At 45.1% G+C, this 19,584-nt stretch overlaps 1 long non-coding RNA gene across 1 annotated transcript; it reads right to left on the bottom strand.

Moving 5' to 3' along the window:
• Positions 1-2,559: 2,559 nt before the first annotated feature.
• Positions 2,560-17,207, bottom strand: LOC112232707. The gene is made up of 3 exons (XR_002950678.1): positions 16,889-17,207; positions 2,952-3,161; positions 2,560-2,756 (listed from the first exon to the last, which is right to left on the bottom strand). It is a non-coding gene; the product is annotated as an uncharacterized LOC112232707 (long non-coding RNA).
• Between the last annotated feature and the right edge of the window lie 2,377 nt (positions 17,208-19,584).

Here is a 19,584-nt window from a genome sequence, read left to right as displayed (position 1 = left end):
GCCGTGTTTTGGCAAGGTTAAATCCAGCTTCATCGATAAATACAAATGAATGTGGTCTTTCCAGTGCTTCCACCTCCATTACTCCATTACTCTATAAAAAACAGTAAGTGCACAGTTTTACTGTAGAAATGCTAGTGTTTTTTTTTTTACTGCAAATATTTTGTATAGCTGTGTACGTAACCTCAGACGTCTTACCTGGACATATTGGTATCTTTGCTCTTTTACCCGTTCACTGTTTCTCTCGAACGGTACAGTGTATAACTGTTTCATTGTAACTTGGTGTTTCTTTAGGACTCGAGCAATAGTTGTTGTGCTGACAGAATTAACATTTTCAAATATATCATTATCAGCCAGCACTCTATCTTGAATCTCCCACAGTTTTATTGCATTGTTGACAACAACCATGTCAACAATAGCATTTTCCTTCGCATCTGAAAATATTTTTCCTCTTTCCCCTGTTGGGGGCAGCCTTTGGGTCCTGTTGTAAAAATATATTTTACAGTCAAACTTACTGTAATATATATCTGTGTAAATATTCTATAATTGCAATACAAAATAGATTCCTGTAATGTTTTCATTTACTGTACGGATGTAACTCTCACCTGTTTGCATGATGGAAAATTCGCATTACAGATGCCACTGTGGATGTTTGCAGATTGGGTTGCACCCTCAACCCTGCCTCTCACAATGAGAGACCATGGTTCACGACATGGTCTATAAGTGTAGCCCTTATTTCATCTGAAATAACAGCTCTTTGTCTTCTTTGTCTTCCTCCACGCATCCGCCCTCTCCCTGCCACCCTTCTCTCTCCACGAACCCATCTTCCTTGTTCCATTTCCAAAATGAGTCTTTCTGAGCTCTACCTATATATACTGTAATATGTGTGTGTGTTCACTAACAAGTCTAAAACAAGCCACCTGCTTAGCCTTTCAGCTGAAATTGCAATCAGCAGTGTTTGAAAGGCACAAGGCTGAAATCTATTCCGTTTTGAATGTGTGGTTCACAGTTTTGACAGCAGTGTGTTAGCATTTGAACAAAGTGCTGTAAATTAAAGTCATGGGATAAGTGTGTAGAGTTTTGAAAACTGTGTTCAAGCAATGAAAAACGAACTAGAGTTTGGTCCACATGAACTGCTGCTGTGCAGACTGTAGTTAGAGTTTTGCACATGTGACTCCAGTTGTGTCCACTGTCGTTTAGCAATCGAAAAAAAACTGTAAACAGCACTGTGCCTAGAGCCCTGCTAAACACCCTCCCATGTATCAGGTCCAGGAGAGCAGAATGAAGGAGAATCTACCAGTGAATGAACCCAGCCAGGCGCAGGTTAATAACAGGCCTAACCCTCGCCTGTCCACCGAGTTTCACAGCTCCTCTGTGTGTGTGTGTGTGTGTGTGTGTGTGTGTGTGTGTGTGTGTGTGTGTGTGTGTGTGTGTGTGTGTGTGTGTGTGTGTGTGTGTGTGGTGTGTGTAGGTGTGTGTGTGTGTTGGAATCTATGGTCCTGCTCTCTCTCTCTCTCTCTCTCTCTCTCTCTCTCTCTCTCTCTCTCTCTCTCTCTCTCTCTCTCTCTCTCTATCTCATAATTTCTTCCAGTCCTGGAAGTCTCAAACCTGGAGCCTCAGCCTTCCGTCTGGAACGCCATTAATCCCAGCATTCCGATCTCCGTCTGAGTGAGATCATCAGGTCACTGACTAGCTGCTGGCTGGTTGGCCTGCGTATAAGGAGACTTATTCTGATGAGATTCTCCCCTTCCCTCTTTCCACCTCCTCATCCCCATCTACCATCCATCTTTTCCCTCCTCTCTCCATCTTCCACCTCCCTCTGTATGAATGCTAGAGGGGTTGAGGAGATGAATGGAAGGGAAGGTGGAGGAGGGAAGGTGGCTTTGCCAAAAGTAACTTTTTTCCATAATTTTGTGGAAGGTGGGGTAAAGCCTGTTGGAAAACTGAAATAACTACATTTGGTTGCGTTTTCGCTATCATTACATTTTTGGCACTGCTATCAGTTTCATTGCATCATGAAGCAACTTGATAGCAACTGGACAGCGATTTGTTCTAAAACAAAGTGTCTCTCCCTGAGAATCTTGGACAGAAATACTGTATGTCTGAGTTGTGTTCGTAGTACAAACTCTCACTGGGGATATTAGTTGCAGTATTTGGCACATCACAACTACAGTGAACATAATGTTTAGTCTGAATCCCTCCCCGAAGCAAAGCTCAAGTCTTCTGCTTGGGGAATTGCATCAACAGTAAGAAAAAAAGCAGTGTAGGCCCCAGATCAGCTTACTGTGAGTGGGCTGCTAGTGTCAGAGTCAAAGACAATATTACAGTTTCCTCATCATCTGAGGCTTGAATTCAAATAGGCTGGGGAGTAGGGACTACAGAGAACAGGGAGAGAAATAATGGAAGGGGTATACTCTATGGGCCAGACAGGAGAGCGGCTGACAGCCAGATGACTTGGATTCACACAGGGAGAGAGAGGGCATAATGTAGCACATGTGAATGCTAGGTCTATAACAACACAGGATGAGACCCAAATACTGACACAGGAGGATGATTCGAGTCTCTGACATTTATTAATAGACAAGGGGCAGGCAAGAGGCAGGTCGAGGACAGGCAGATGGTCATAAACCGGGTCAGAGTCAGATAGGTACAGGACAGCAGGCAATCTCGAGGTCAGGGCAGGCAGAATGGTACGTCACGTGGTCTCAGGTTCAGGGCAGGCAGCAAAGGTCAGAACCGGTAGGACTAGAACACAGGGACTAGAAAAACAAGAGTATGGAAAAACACGCTGGTATGCTTGATGAGACAAGACAAACTGGCAACAGACTAACAGAAAACGGTATAAATACACAGGGGATAATGGGGACAAATGGGAGACACCTGGTGGAGACAAGCACAAGACAGGTGAAACAGGGTGTGACAGTACCCCCCCAGCATCCTACCCGGGCACATACCTGGTGTACCAGGGTGCCGGTGGTGAACGTCAGGGATGAGGGCCGGGTCCAGGATGTCCTTAGTGAGGACCCAGAACCTCTCCTCCGGGCCATAACCCTCCTAGTCAACCAGGTAGTGGATACCCCTGCCCAGAGGTCAAACACTCAGGATGCGTCTGACTGTGTATGCCAGATGGCCGTCAATGAGAAGAGATGGGAAGGGGGTTGGAGCTGGAAACAGGAGACAAGGGGCTTTGAGACAAAGGTTTCATCTCAGACACATGCAAAATGAGATGTATACGTAGGGTGCGGGGCAACAGAAGACGAACAGCAGTAGGACTGATTTTAGAGATGGGAAAGGGGCCGATAAAGCGTGAGGAAAGTTTACGGGATTCTACCCTGAGGGGCAGAACCCGAGTGGACAGCCATACCCTCTGCCCGAGACGATAGCGGGGAGCCGGGGTCCGGTGGCGATACCTTGAGGTGGTCTTAAGAGGGGTCCGGGCCCTCTTCCAGGTACGCTGACAGCGACGAACGAACATCTGGGCAGAGGGTATGCTGACCTCTTCCTCTCTTTCCCATATGTATATATTGGATTTTATACCATATATTGCATCTTGCCTATTCCACTTGGTCATTGCTCATCCATATATTTGTATGTACATATTCTTATTCCATCCCTTTACTTAGATTTGTGTGTATTAGGTAGTCGTTGTGGAATTGTTAGATTAGTTGTTAGATATTGCTGCACTGTCGGAACTAGAAGCACAAGCATTTCGCTAAACTCGCAATGACATCTGCTAACCAGGTGTATCTGAACAATACAATTTTATGGCCGCATTTTATATATCATGCAACAAAATACACTGCTTAACTCAGCTTTATGGCTATAGACCAATGTAGACATCCACAGTTAGGCCTACTAACAGTGAGCAGACATCCACCCAGTCTTTTTGTTCATACCACTCCCATTTAAACATTTAATCAGATTCTTTTTTGTCCCTTCCTCTGAGGATGTTCAGGAAGTTCAGGTGTTGGTCTCCCTTTCTGAAATAGCTTACATTAAGCATTCCTTTGAAATCCAACCTAAAAAATGGTTTGAGTTGCGGTATCGTGTCCCTTTTGTCAGGTTGTTTTTGCTCGCTAGCAAGCTTCCTTACTCAGTTCAAGGGATGCGCACCAAATCATGTAGACAAGCCAAATAAGCAAGCTTTTCCCACACAACATGTTTAAGTCTTAAAGGAAATGCCCATGCGCAAAATATTTTATCCGCTCAATGCAACGAATGAAGCAGGTATAGGCAGAGAGACCTCCCCGGTCCGTACACAGTGACTGGAGTAAGGATCACCCATGCCGTCAAGTAGGGTTCAATATTTTCCTGGTATTTTACAAATGTTCCATTCTAAAATAAAATAAAAATTCTCCCGGGTAACCCCGTTATAACGAATATAAATAGGCCTATGTCTGGATTTGAGTAAAGCTTCGATCGAAAATTCAAGCCTGATGCTATCTGAGCCTGATGAGCTATACATTAAAGACATTTAATGAGCCTACATTAAAGACCTTTAACTTTTTGACGCTACCCATCCCTTAAATGGGATAATTGTCATCAGCATCTGCTGAATAGCATAGCGCCTCAGTCAAATATAATATTACAAAAAATATTCATATTCATGAAATCACAAGTGCAATATTGCAAAACGACTACCGCCCCGTAGCACTCACATCCGTCATCATGAAGTGCTTTGAGAGACTAGTCAAGGACCATATCACCTCCACCCTACCTGACACCCTAGACCCACTCCAATTTGCTTACCGCCCAAATAGGTCCACAGACGATGCAATCTCAACCACACTGCACACTGCCCTAACCCATCTGGACAAGAGGAATACCTATGTGAGAATGCTGTTCATCGACTACAGCTCGGCATTCAACACCATAGTACCCTCCAAGCTCGTCATCAAGCTCGAGACCCTGGGTCTCGACCCCGCCCTGTGCAACTGGGTTCTGGACTTCCTGACGGGCCGCCCCCAGGTGGTGAGGGTAGGCAACAACATCTCCTCCCCGCTGATCCTCAACACTGGGGCCCCACAAGGGTGCGTTCTGAGCCCTCTCCTGTACTCCCTGTTCACCCACGACTGCGTGGCCACGCACGCCTCCAACTCAATCATCAAGTTTGCGGACGACACAACAGTGGTAGGCTTGATTACCAACAACGACGAGACGGCCTACAGGGAGGAGGTGAGGGCCCTCGGAGTGTGGTGTCAGGAAAATAACCTCACACTCAACGTCAACAAAACAAAGGAGATGATTGTGGACTTCAGGAAACAGCAGAGGGAACACCCCCCCATCCACATCGATGGAACAGTAGTGGAGAGGGTAGCAAGTTTTAAGTTCCTCGGCATACACATCACAGACAAACTGAATTGGTCCACTCACACAGACAGCATCGTGAGGAAGGCGCAGCAGCGCCTCTTCAACCTCAGGAGGCTGAAGAAATTCGGCTTATCACCAAAAGCACTCACAAACTTCTACAGATGCACAATTGAGAGCTGTATCACCGCCTGGTATGGCAACTGCACCGCCCTCAAACGTAAGGCTCTCCAGAGGGTAGTGAGGTCTGCACAACGCATCACTGGGGGCAAACTACCTGCCCTCCAGGACACCTACACCACCCGATGCTACAGGAAGGCCATAAAGATCATCAAGGACATCAACCACCCGAGCCACTGCCTGTTCACCCCGCTGTCATCCAGAAGGCGAGGTCAGTACAGGTGCATCAAAGCTGGGACCGAGAGACTGAAAAACAGCTTCTATCTCAAGGCCATCAGACTGTTAAACAGCCACCACTAACATTGAGTGGCTACTGCCAACACACTGTCAATGACACTGACTCTACTCCAGCCACTTTAATAATGGGAATTGATGGGAAATGATGTAAATATATCACTAGCCACTTTAAACAATGCTACCTTATATAATGTTACTTACCCTACATTATTCATCTCATATGCATACGTATATACTGTACTCTATATCATCGACTGCATCCTTATGTAATACATGTATCACTAGCCACTTTAACTATGCCACTTTGTTTACATACTCATCTCATATGTATATACTGTACTCGATACCATCTACTGTATCTTGCCTATGCTGCTCTGTACCATCACTCATTCATATATCCTTATGTACATATTCTTTATCCCCTTACACTGTGTATAAGACAGTAGTTTTGGAATTGTTAGTTAGATTACTTGTTGGTTATTACTGCATTGTCGGAACTAGAAGCACAAGCATTTCGCTACACTCGCATTAACATCTGCTAACCATGTGTATGTGACAAATTTAATTTGATTTGATTTGAACCGAGAATTCCATTGTCTGTAGAAAAGCCATGGAACGCAGGTCGCTATCATGTGAATTGCTCATGACCAGGACCTGGCTCTCTGCCAGACCACTGACTCAAACAGCTCCCATCCGGCCCCACATTACAGTAGAAGCCTCATTCAAGTTTCTAAAGACGGTTGACATCTAGTGGAAGCCTTATGAAGTGCAACATAACCAATATCCCACTGTATCTTCAATAGGGGCTGGGTTGAAAATCGACCAACCTCAGATTTCCCACTTCCTGTTTGGATTTCTTCTCAGGATTGTGCCTGCCATATGAGTTCTGTTATACTCACAGACATCATTCAAACAGTTTTAGAAACTGTTTTCTATCCAATGTTTTCTATCCAATACTGATGATAATATGCATATATTAGAAACTGGGACTGAGGAGCAGGCTGTTTACTCTGGGCACCTCTGGGCACTTGTAACGGTTTTCCTTAGGTGAAGGAGAGGCGGTCCAAAACTCAGCGTGCTGATGATTCATGTTTGTTTAATAAAGGAAAACTATACATGAATAAACTACAAAACAATAAAATGTGAAAACCCAAAACAGCCCTATCTGGTGCAAAACAGAGACAGGAACAATCACCCACGAAACACTCAAAGAATATGGCTGCCTAAATATGGTTCCCAATCAGAGACAACGATAAACACCTGCCTCTGATTGAGAAACACTCCAGACAGCCATAGACTTACCTAGAAAACCCCACTAAGCCACAATCCCAATACGTACGAAAAAACCCCAAGACAAAACACACCACATACAAAACCCATGTCACACCCTGGCCTGACCAAATTAATAAAGAAAACACAAAATACTAAGACCAGGGCGTGACAGAACCCCCCCCCAAGGTGCGGACTCCCGACCGCACAACTAAACCCATAGGGGAGGGTCCGGGTGGGCGTCTGTCCACGGTGGCGGCTCCGGCTTGGGACGTGGACCCCACTCCAACAAAGTCTTTGTCCCTTTGCCTTGCGTCCTTAGATACAGGATCTGGAAGATCCTGGCTGACTGGCGGACCCTGGCTGACTGGCGGATCTGGAAGATCATGGCTGACTGGCGGATCTTGGCTGACTGGCGGATCTGGAAGATCATGGCTGACTGGCGGATCCTGGCTGAATAGCGGATCCTGGCTGAATGGCGGATCCTGGCTGAATGGCGGATCCTGGCTGAATAGCGGATCTGGAAGATCCTGGCTGACTGGAAGCTGTTGTTGCTCCATGCTGACTGGCAGCTCTGGCTGCTCCATGCTGACTGGCTGCTCCATGCTGACTTGCGACTCTGGCTGCTCCATGCTGACTGGCAGCTCTGGCTGCTCCATGCTGACTGGCGGCTCTGGCTGCTCCATGCTGACTGGCGGCTCTGGCTGCTCCATACAGACTGGCGGCTCTGGCGGCTCCTTGCAGACTGGCAGCTCTGGCGGCATCCTGCAGACTGGCAGCTCTGGCGGCATCCTGCAGACTGGCATCTCTGGCAGCTCCTTGCAGACTGGCAGCTCCTTGTAGACTGGCAGCTCCTTGCAGACTGGCAGCTCCTTGCAGACTGGCAGCTCCTTGCAGACTGGCAGCTCTGAACAGGCGGGAGACTCCGGCAGCGCTGTAGAGGCGGAAGGCTCTGGCAGCGCTAAACAGGCGGGAGACTCCGGCAGCGCTGTAGAGGAGGAAGGCTCTGGCAGCGCTGGACAGGCGAGGCGCACTGAAGGCCTGGTGCATGGTGCTGGCACTGGTGGTACTGGGCTGAGAACACGCACAGGAAGCCTGGTGCGGGGAGCTGCCACTGGAGGACTGGTGTGTGGAGGTGGCACAGGATGGACCGGACCGTGAAGGCGTACTGGAGAGCTTGAGAGCAGGGCTGGCACAGGACGTGCAAGGCTAGGGAGGTGCACAGGAGGCCTGGTGCGTGAGGCTGGCACAATCTTCACCAGCCGACTAACACGCACCTCAGGACGAGTATGGAGCGCTGACCCAGGTGCCATCAAATCCCCGACACGCTCCGTCGGGCGAATTCCGTACCTAAAGCACCAACACAGCAACTCCCTCATAACTCTCTCCTCCAATTTCCCCATTAACTCCTTCACAGTCTCTGCTTCGCTCACCGCCAACACCGGCTCTGGTTCTGGTCTCCTCCTTGGCTCCTCACGTTAAACAAGGGGAGTTGGCTCAGGTCTGAACCCTGACTCTGCCACACTCTCCCTCTCTCCCTGAGCCCCCCCCACAATAAATTTTTGGGGCTGACTCTCGGGCTTCCTTCCGCGCCGCCGTGTCTCTCCAACTCCATTCTCCTATAACCTTCCACGCACTGCTCCATCGAATCCCAGGCGGGCTCCGGCACTCTCCCTGGGTCGACCGCCCACCTGTCTATCTCCTCCCAAGAAGTATAGTCCATACTCTTGCAGTCCAAACCGTACTCCCATGTCCATTCCTCTTTTCGCTGCTGTTGCTGCCTTTCACCACGCCGCTTGGTCCTGTTGTAGTGGGTGATTCTGTAACGGTTTTCCTTAGGTGAAGGAGAGGCGGACCAAAACGCAGCGTGGTGATGATTCATGTTTGTTTAATAAAGGAAAACTATACATGAATAAACTACAAAACAATGAAATACACCTGCCTCTGATTGAGAACCACTCCAGACAGCCATAGACTTACCTAGAAAACCCCACTAAGCCACAATCCCAATACGTACGAAAAAACCCCAAGACAAAACACACCACATACAAAACCCATGTCACACCCTGGCCTGACCAAATTAATAAAGAAAACACAAAATACTAAGACCAGGGCGTGACGGCACCTTTCATCCAAGCTACTCAATACTGCCCCTGCAGCCATAAGAAGTTTTAAGTCAATAAGCATTCAACTCCTTTTTTATGGTAAGCCTAAATAAGTTCAGGAGTAAAAATGTGCTTACAAATGTGCTTAACAAGTCACATACAAGTTGCATGGACTCACTTTGTGTGCAATAATAGTGTCGAACATGAATTTTTAATGAATACTGTACCTCATCTCTGTACCCCACACATTAAGGTGGTGTCGTACTGGATGGCTGCCATTTTGCAAGCTCCGACCCAACTTGATTCCCCCCATGGCTATCCAAAGCACGGACAGGACAGAGAAGTTGGTGAAATCAAGGGGGGAATTCTAGAGCGGTAGAAGTGCCGACCCACTGTTCAACCGTCTTGGAATACGTAATGGTCAAATACCAACCCAAGCTGTTACCGTGACTGCTGTATACATTCCATCTCAGGACAATATAAATAACAAGCTGGCACTTAACAAACTGTACAAGGCTTTAAAAAAGCAGGAAAACCTACACTCAGAAGCTATAATTTAATTTTGGCGTCACTAAGTCACGTGATGCCCAACTTCCATCAACATGTTTCCAACACCACTAGGGGCAATAAAGTCCAAGACCACTACTATTCTACCCACAAGCAAGCATACAAGGCCCTCCCTCTTCCGTCATTTGGCAAATCAGATCATGACTCCGTACTCTTGCTTCCTGTTTACAAGCAGAAGCTGAAACAGGAAGTACCCATGATTCACTCCTTTGAGAAATGGTCACCAGAATCAGAGGTTATGCTACAGGACTGCTTTGCTAGCACTGATTGGAATATGTTTTGAGAGTCCGCCGATAAGATGGCGTAGCAGTGCAGACGTGTTTCGTTCGTCCTCTCGTGTAGTTTTTGTATTTTCGTCTTTTTATGTATATATTTAAATTTTATTTTCAATATCTTTTACCATTTTAATTCAATTATACCATCAGGTAACCTGCCTCACCTAATGTGATACGGAACCGCTATTATTTAAAAATTTTAGACCTTATAGCAAGAAACACCTAGCCATTAGAAGCTAACCAGCTAATTAGCTACAAGCTATTTAGTCATTGTTAGCTACTGCTAGCGGCCTTTACCTTCTGCACAGATACAAGCCTTTTTTTAAATAAAAATAAATTGCCTGGATAATACTCGCCAGCCTACCAGTATCGGACTGTCTCTCCACTACAACGCCGGATTCCTGCCGTAATCCCTGGACCATTACTCCTGATCTTCACAGCTAGCTAGCACCCACCGAGTTACCCAGTACCGAAGCTATCCCTGAGGCCCACCTCTCGGCCTACTCAGTTGTTCACCCGGACTACAACCAAACATGGCTAAAACCCTACTACACTGGATCCTTGCCGTAAGCTCTGGACCTTGGCACCGGATCACCGCTGCTACCGAGTGGCTATAGTGGCTAATTCCCCTGCCCCGAAGCTAGCACCAGTTGGCCGTGAGCCAGGAGCATCTCCTGGCTAGCAAACTAAATTACAACAACTACAATACCTCTTTCGCCATCTGGCTTGGATCCTTGGTCGACACTGCACCCCGCCGCACCACCACGACTGGTCTGCGATGAATTGTCCATCCGCTGTGCCTTCAACCGGCCTCCATCGGACGTTGGAGCAGACGCTTCTACTAGGGCTACTAACTTTAAACACTGTGTCGCCCGCGTGCTAGTGTAGAAACGACTACTCTGTGGCTTCCCTGTTCCATCTATTGCTGCCCCCTTGACCCTATGATCACTTGGCTACATTGCTGATGCCTGCTGGACTGTCCATTAAATCACGGTACTCCATTCTGTTTATTTTTTGTTTATCTGTCGGACCCAGCCTCCAACTCAGGCCCTGTGTGTAGTTAACATACCCTCTCTGCCCATTCATCGCCATTTTACCTGTTGTTGTTGTTTTAGCTGATTAGCTGTTGTTGTGTTACCCGTTGTTGTCTTAGCTAGCTCTCCCAATCAACACCTGAGATTGCTTTTTGCCTCGCTCTATGTCTCTCTAATGTCAATATGCCTTGTATACTGTTGTTTAGGGTAGTTATCATTGTTTTATTTTACTGCAGATCTCCTAGTCCCACTCAACATCCCTCAGAGAGCTCTTTTGTCCCACCTCCCACACCTCACCCATTATAACCAGCATGTCCAGAGATACAACCTCTCTTATCATCACTCAGTGCCTGGGATTACCTCCTCTGTACCCGTACCCCACCATACCCGTGTCTGCACATTATGCCCTGAATATATTCTACCACGCCCAGAAATCTGCTCCCTTTATTCTTTGTCTCCAACGCTCTAGGCCACCGGTTTTGATAGCCTTTATCCGTACCCTCATTCTACTCCTCCCCTGTTCCTCGGGTGATGTGGAGGTAAACCCAGGCCTTGCGTGTTCCCAGCTACCCTCATTTGTTGACTTCTGTGATCGAAAAAGCCTTGGTTTCATGCATGTTAATATCAGAAGCCTCCTCCCTAAGTTTGTTTTATTCACTGCTTTAGCACACTCCTCCAACCCTGATGTCCTTGCCGTGTCTGAATCCTGGCTTAGGAAGGCCACCAAAAATTCTGAGATTTCCATACCCAACTACAACATTTTCCATCAAGATAGAACTACCAAAGGGGGAGGAGTTGCAATCTACTGCAGAGATCGCCTGCAAAGTTCAGTCAAACTTTTCAGGTCTATACCCAAACAGTTCGAACGTCTAATTTCCAAAATTAATCTCTCCAGAAATAAGTCTCTCACTCTTGCCTGCTATCGACCCCCCTCCGCTTCCAGCTGTGCCCTGGAAACCATTTGTGAATTGATCACCCCCCCATGTAGATTCAGAGTTCGTTCTGTTAGGTGACCTAAACTGGGATATGCTTAACCCCCCTTGCAGTCCTACAATCTAAACTAGGTGCTCTCAATCTCACACAAATCATCAAGGAACCCACCAGGTACAATCCTAAATCCGTAAACATGGGCACCCTCATATACATTATCCTGACCAACTTGCCCTCCAAATACACCTCCGCTGTTTTCAATCAGGATTTCAGAGATCACTGCCTCATTGCCTGTATCCGCTATGGGTCCGCGGTCAAACGACCACCCCTCATCACTGTCAAACACTCCCTAAAACACTTCTGCTAGCAGGCATTTCTAATCGACCTGGCCCGTGTATCCTCAAAGGATATTGACCTCATCCCGTCAGTCGAGGAAGCCTGGTCATTCTTTAAAAATGATTTCCGTCACCATCTTAGATAAGCATGCCCAGTTCAAAAAATGCGGAACTAAGAACAGATATAGCCCTTGGTTCACTCCAGACCTGCCCTTGACCAGCACAAAAACATCCTGTGGCAGACTGCAATAGCATCGAATAGTCCCCGTGATATGCAACTGTTCAGGGAAGTCAGGAACCAATACACGCAGTCAGTCAGGAAAGCAAAGGCTAGCTTTTTCAAGCAGAAATTTGCATCCTGTAGATCTAACTCCAACTGTCCATGGAGAACAAGAGCACTTCCTCCCAGCTGCCCACTGCACTGAGGCTAGGTAACACGGTCACCACCGATAAATCCATGATAATCGAAAATTTCAATAAGCATTTGTCAACGGCTGACCATGCCTTCCTCCTGGCTACTCCAACCCCGGCCAACAGCCCCCCCCCCCTTCTGAAAGAGCTGCAAAACCTGGACGCGTACAAATCAGCTGGGCTAGACAATCTGGACCCTCTCTTTCTAAAGCTATCCGCCGCCATTGTTGCAACCCCTATTACTAGCCTGTTCAACCTCTCTTTCGTATCGTCCGAGATCCCTAAAGATTGGAAAGCTGCCGCGGTCATCCCCCTCTTCAAAGGGGTGACACCCTAGACCCAAACTGTTACAGACCTATATCCATCCTGCCCTGCCTATCTAAAGTCTTCGAAAGCCAAGTTAATAAACAGATTACTGACCATTTCGAATCCCACCGTACCTTCTCCGCTGTGCAATCTGGTTTCCGAGCCTTATACAACCCACCACTGCGACCTGTATGCTCTAGTCGGCTGGCCCTCGCCACATATTCATCGCCAGACCCACTGGCTCCAGGTCATCTATAAGTCTATGCTAGGTAAAGCTCCGCCCAGTTGACAAATTATTACAAACAGTAACCAGCCAAGCAGAAGCGTTACAAAACTCAGAAATAGAGATAAAATGAATCCCTTACCTTTGATGATCTTCATATGGTGTCAATCAGAAGACTTCCATTTACTCAATAAATGTTCCTTTAGATAAATGTTTCTCTTTATATCCAAAAACGTCTATTTTGTTAGCGCGATTTCTTCAATAATCCACAGGCTCAAACTCAGTGAAAACAATCAGACAAAAAAATCCAAATTGGATTCAATCAATTGTTATTGATTATTGCATTGTTGGGTTTTGAGTGTGCAGGAAAGGCATTTCATTGTACTTGTGCATGTGGCATTAAAACCTGAAACCTGAAACCTGAAACTTGAAACAATTCTCTGTAAGGCCCCTTAGCAGTGAATTTCAAACACAAATTCAACCACAAAGACCAGGGAGGTTTTCCAATACCTCGCAAAGAACAGCACCTATTGGTAGATAGGTAAAAAAAAAGCAGACTTTGAATATCCCTTTGAACAAGTGAAGTTATTCATTACACCTTGAAATGTGTATCAATACACCAAGTCACTACAAAGATACAGGTGTCCTTCCTAACTCAGTTGCCTGAGAGGAAGGAAACCGCTCAGGGATTTCACCATGAGGCCAATGGTGACTTTACAGAGTTTACAGAGTTAAATGGCTGTGATAGGAGAAAACTGAGGATGGATTAACAACATTGTAGTTACTCCGCAATACTAACATACATGACAGAGTGAAAATAAGGAAGCCTGTACAGAATACAAATATTCCAAAACATGTATCCTGTTTGCAATAAGGAAATAAAGTAAAACTTCAAAAATGTGGCAAAGAAATTAACTTTACACTACCGTTCAAAAGTTTGGGGCCACGTTGAAATGTCCTTGTTTTTTAAAGAAAAGCAGTCTAAAGAAGGCCAGTTTTATTGCTTCTTTAATCAGGACAACAGTTTTCAGTTGTGCTAACATAATTGCAAAAGGGTTTTCTAATGATCAATTAGTCAATTAAAATGATACACTTGGATTAGTTAACACAATGTGCCATTGGAACACAATAGTGATGGTTGCTGATAAAGGGCCTCTGTACGCTTATGTAGATATTCCATTAAATATCATCCGTTTCCAGCTACAATAGTCATTTACAACATTAACAATGTGTACACTGTATTTCTAATCAATTTGATGTTATTTTAATGGACAAAAAAAACAACTTTCAAAAACAAGGACATTTCTAAGTGACCCCAAACTTTTGAACGGTAGTACATGTCCTGGATACAAAGGGCTATCTTTTGGGCAAATCCAACACAACACATCACTGAGTACCACTCTTCATATTTTCAAGCATGGTGGTGGCTGCATCATGTTATTGGTATGCTTGTCATCGGCAAAGACTAGTTTTTTGGGGATACAAATAAACATAATAGAGCTAAGCGCAGGAAAACTTGGTTCAGTCTGCTTTCTGACAGACATTGGGAGACATATTCTCCTTTCAGCAGGACAATAACCTACCAAGAGGATATTGAATGTTCCTAAGCGGCCTAGTTATATATTTTTTCTTAAATCGACTTGAAAATCTATGCCAAGACACAAAAAGGCTGTCTAGCAATAATCAACAACTAACTTGACAGAGCTTGAATAATTTTGTAATAATAATGTGCAAATATTGTACAATCCAGGTGTGCAAAACCCTTAGAGACTTACCCAGAAGGACTCAAAGCTGTAATCGCTGCCAAATGTGATTCTAACATGTATTGACTCAGGGATGTTAATACTACATTTCTGTATTTCATTTTCAATAAATGTACAAATCTTTCTAAAAACATGTTTTCACTTTGTCATTATGGGGTTTTGTGTGTAGATGGGTGAGAAAAAACAAACTATTTAATCCATTTTGAATTCAGGCTGTAACACAACAAAATTTGAAATAAGTCAAGGGGTATGAATACTTTCTGAACGCACTGTAGTTCAATTCATTGCTATCCTTTAAAAAGATATCTTACAATAATCCCGCCGTACCTAACATCATTAGTAACCTTTAGATGTACGAGTTACCATATCTGGTCTCAGGGATGGCTAACTCTGATCCCTTCAGTCTGCACAGTTAGGTAAATACGCTTTTAGTTTTTTTGCACCCCATGTAACTAGATGTACTGGTGCTTTTCAGGCAACTTAAATTGTTTTTTGGGAACCACTTTCCTGAGGAATGCGATTGTTGCTCTTGAGTGTGTTTTTTTTCTTCAATATTGTATATTTATTTTTATTATGTGGTATATGTAAAGTGTACTGTATATTCGCAGGACTCATAAGTAAAATAGACCTTGGTCTCAATGGGATTCCCTGCTAAAATAAAGGTGATTTAAAAATGAATAAAAGTCTATTGATTAACTCCTGTGACTTACTGTACTGTATGACGGAATACAACATTTATCATATGGTCAAACAATGGACAGGTTCACATCTGTCAGTGTCATAACTGGCTGTGTCCAGTTTGGTGAATATACTGGTGAATATAATCTTAATGTAACTTGACTCAGACCAACCCGAGCAAGAGGCCTTAACTGTACCATAGTGTGACTCAATTAGGCCCCTAAGCGAAGCGGCTGTGAATAAATCACTTTGTCGATCAATGTCTTCAATAATTCAATGCTACCCGATAGCTTTTCTGTTTGGCTGCTGTCAATATGTATGAAATGTATTTCCCTCACCGCTACAGGAAGTCCATTTTTTACAGCTCATCGATTTTCGTCTGGGAAAGCAAATCATTTGAATGCGGTCGTGAGGGGGAAATTAGAGAGTCGGCAGTGTAACTTCACACGCTGATGTCTTTACATTCTCTCTCTTTTTGCTGCAGGGGTTAATCAATGAAGAAATAGAGATATGCCATACAGTTCAACAGTTCTAAACACTATAGTGTACTCTGGACGAGAGATGGGGATATACAATGCCTGAAACACTTTACTTAGAAAGGCAGCGATATGAAATAAACATATAGTGCTTTCTGTTATGGTCCGTTATCTGTTCTAGTCAACTTATGTGATGAAATACATCCAATCTAAGTGTTTATTATGGTTCTTTATGCAGTTGCTTCTTGTGTCTTCAACATGAGCGTCCTCTGGACAGCCTTGAATATGATAATTCCTCTCTAACCTCAGGCTATTCGCAACACTTATGACTGACAATAAAACTTACTTCCAAATGGAACCCCTGCCTGCCCCCTTTGTAAGGCTATTTTCCAAGCTGAGAACCTAGTTACTAACATTTGAAGCAAAGGGACAAATTATTCACTGAGGCAAAGACAAGTAAGGTCAATAAAGAGTTCCCTACCCTACCCTGCACAGAGCAAGTGTCAGATTAGTAACAAGCAGTTACAGGTAAGTCTCTGGCAGCAACCAAGGTTTACACAAAGTCTAGCATACCTACCTGCACTAAAGCAAATAATCACAACATACAGAAATAAAGAGTGAAGCTGTCAGTGAGGCTGTGGATGGGGAGAGGAGAATGGAGCAGTAGCACATAAATCAGAGCCAGTTTCACAATGCTGCGCCTCCTCCAACATGGCCCCCCGGAGAGGAGTCTGAGCACAGTGAAATCCTCAGCCTATCTCAACCTCACTCGGAACTACAGTATGTAAATCTTACCTGCCTGCATCAACCACCCCGCCACACCAGAGCCCCTCAAGAACACAGCTCCCTTGCCCTGCTCCCCTGCTCCTCAGTCCTTAATTCAACCCAGCAGGCCCTCAGCCCCATGCATTCCCAGTCCTCAGCCCCAGTCAGGAAATGAAGCAGAGAGGGGCGACAGTGAAAATTGGAACCTCCACCGTCGCCATGTGAAAGCAAAAGATAAACACACTCCTTTCGTCTCTAAAATGACCTTCACAGAAGCGGCAGGTTTGAAAAGGAGGGAAAATACGCTGGCTGCAGGTTTGCTTTAGAAGGGCCATGTTTAAACCTTCCAGACACCTCATTGGGAGCCCTGCTGAGGGAAAAAGGAGCTGTTGATGGAATGTAGCCATTTGTTTGACCCCCTGGCCCTCCCTGGGAGGAAGGCCGGAGACAGCTAGATATATGGCCAGTTTGTTATTGTGAATTCCAGATCCTGTGATTATCTCCGACTCCAACTTCTGGAGTTTTTTTTATCTGCATGGGATTCCTGAGTATGTTTCAGCCAGGGCGGCTGCCGCTGCTGTTTTCTGCTCACCTTTCCCTGACCCCCTCCCCCCCCCATGTTTATCCCCACCCCCCACTCTCCCCCTTTGTAAGAAAAAATTAAAGACAAAAAATACACCATACTGATTCCAGGGTCAGGTTTCCTTTTAATGTTCGTTACCATGTGGGTGGGGGGTGCAGGGGGGAAGAGCGGGGGGTGTGGGGTTAGGGGAAGTTCCTCCATTTTAACAGACATGCAACTGATGCCACACACCCAAACTTCGCCCTCTCTTCTGTCGTTAGGTGATGGGAAGCAGAGTTCTAATCGACTGTCACTGAAGTCCCTCTCTCTCTCCACTGTTGATCAAAGCTTCAAAAACATTGGTGCTTTCAGAGCGGGTGACGGACTCCTGATAGCTGCTTTGACATCTAGACAAAAGGAATCAAGTTTCCCTCCTTGGTCCGTGCTCCAAATGAGAAGCAGTCTGATTGAAACCAGATAAGGCTAAAATGGAATTGTTAGTATCAGTAATGAGATTCCCCCAGTGTATGTTTGGATTAGGTGATTACAGACCCCCTCTACCCCCCCCCCCCACCCCTTCTCCACCCGACCCCTCTACATACCACCATCACACCACCCTCCACCCATCCATGCCAGTTCCATAGTAAACTATCAGGCCATAGACGAGGGGGGAAAGAGAGTTCAAAGGATGGTGGAATATACCTCTTTCATCTTTGCTCTGTACTTTAATAGGGAGGTGTAGTGGAACAAAAGGAAAATGAGTTATGAAAATAGACACAGCTGGCAGATCCCAAACAATCACAGCTGGCAGATCCCAAACAAAGACCCAGCTGGTTCTTAGTGGAAGTTATGATCCTCAGACCCTCAGAGCAGAGTGGAGCGGAGCAGACATGAGCGACCGACAAGGTCAGAGGAGTTGGTGTTGTAATGAAATGACAGGCAGGATTAAAAGAGACAGAGGGATAAGTCAATAACAGACTGAGACCCACAACAGTCAAACCAACACCTGCTTTCACAAAGGTTAAGTTGGCACTCTTTAGCACACAAACTCTGCTGCTCGGGGTCAAGTGAAAGAGTTGAAACCGGGATATGCCTTAGGTCAGCATTGCTATTTAGGGTATTGTATTGGCATAAATGTTTTACATTGATGATTTTTTTGGAGTGATTAAGTTTCTATACTTGTTTGTATGTTTTATTTAATCAATTACTGTAAATATTACATTTGGATATTTCTGAAATTCATAAATGAGTCATCATCCAATTAGCTATGGATTATACATTTATGAACCAGTTGCTTTCAGAGCTTCATCAATAAATATGTTCAATGTCATTAGCCAAGGATACATTTCCTAGTTATCGTTGTAAATGAATAAAATACAATTAATGAACTTCTATATGTCATAAGGTAGCCTGTTTCCTGCTCAAAGTAAATCATTTCCACATACCCTATATACTTTCTTACATGGTTCACTTCTTTACTCGCTCTGCAGTCAAACAGTACGTTATATTGACATACAGTACCAGTCAAACATTTGGACACACCTACTGATTCAAGGGTTTTTCCTTATTTTACTATTTTCCACAATGTAGAATAATAGTGAATACATCAACACTATGAAATAACACATATGGAATCATGTAGTAACCAAAAAATGTTAAACAAATCAAAATATATTTGAGATTCTTCAAAGTAGCCACCCTTTGCCTTGATGACAGCTTTGCACACTCTTGGCATTCTCTCAACCTGCTTCATAAGGAATGCTTTTCCAACATTCTTGAAGGAGTTCCCACAAATGCTGAGCACTTATTGGCTGCTTTTCCTTCACTCTGTGGTCCAACTCATCCCAAACTATCTCAATTGGGTTGAGGTTGGGTGATTGTGGAGGCCAGGTCATCTGATGCAGCATTCCATCACTCTCCTTCTTGGTCAAATAGCCCTTATACAGCCTGGAGGTGTGTTGGGTCATTGTCCTGTTGAAAAACAAATGGTAGTCCCACTAAGCACAAACCAGATGGGATGGAGTACGGCTGCAGAATGCTGTGGTAGCCATGCTGGTTAATTGTGCATTGCATTCTAAATAAATCACCAACAGTGTCACCAGCAAAGCACTACCACACCATCACACCTCCTCCTCCATGCTTCACAGCAGGAACCACACATGCA

The sequence above is a fragment of the Oncorhynchus tshawytscha genome, linkage group LG08 (genome assembly GCF_018296145.1).
Source record: "Oncorhynchus tshawytscha isolate Ot180627B linkage group LG08, Otsh_v2.0, whole genome shotgun sequence".
NCBI lineage: Eukaryota > Metazoa > Chordata > Actinopteri > Salmoniformes > Salmonidae > Oncorhynchus > Oncorhynchus tshawytscha.
The sequence above is the reverse complement of the archived record's forward strand: the minus strand, read 5'-3'. Positions and strand labels throughout refer to the sequence as shown.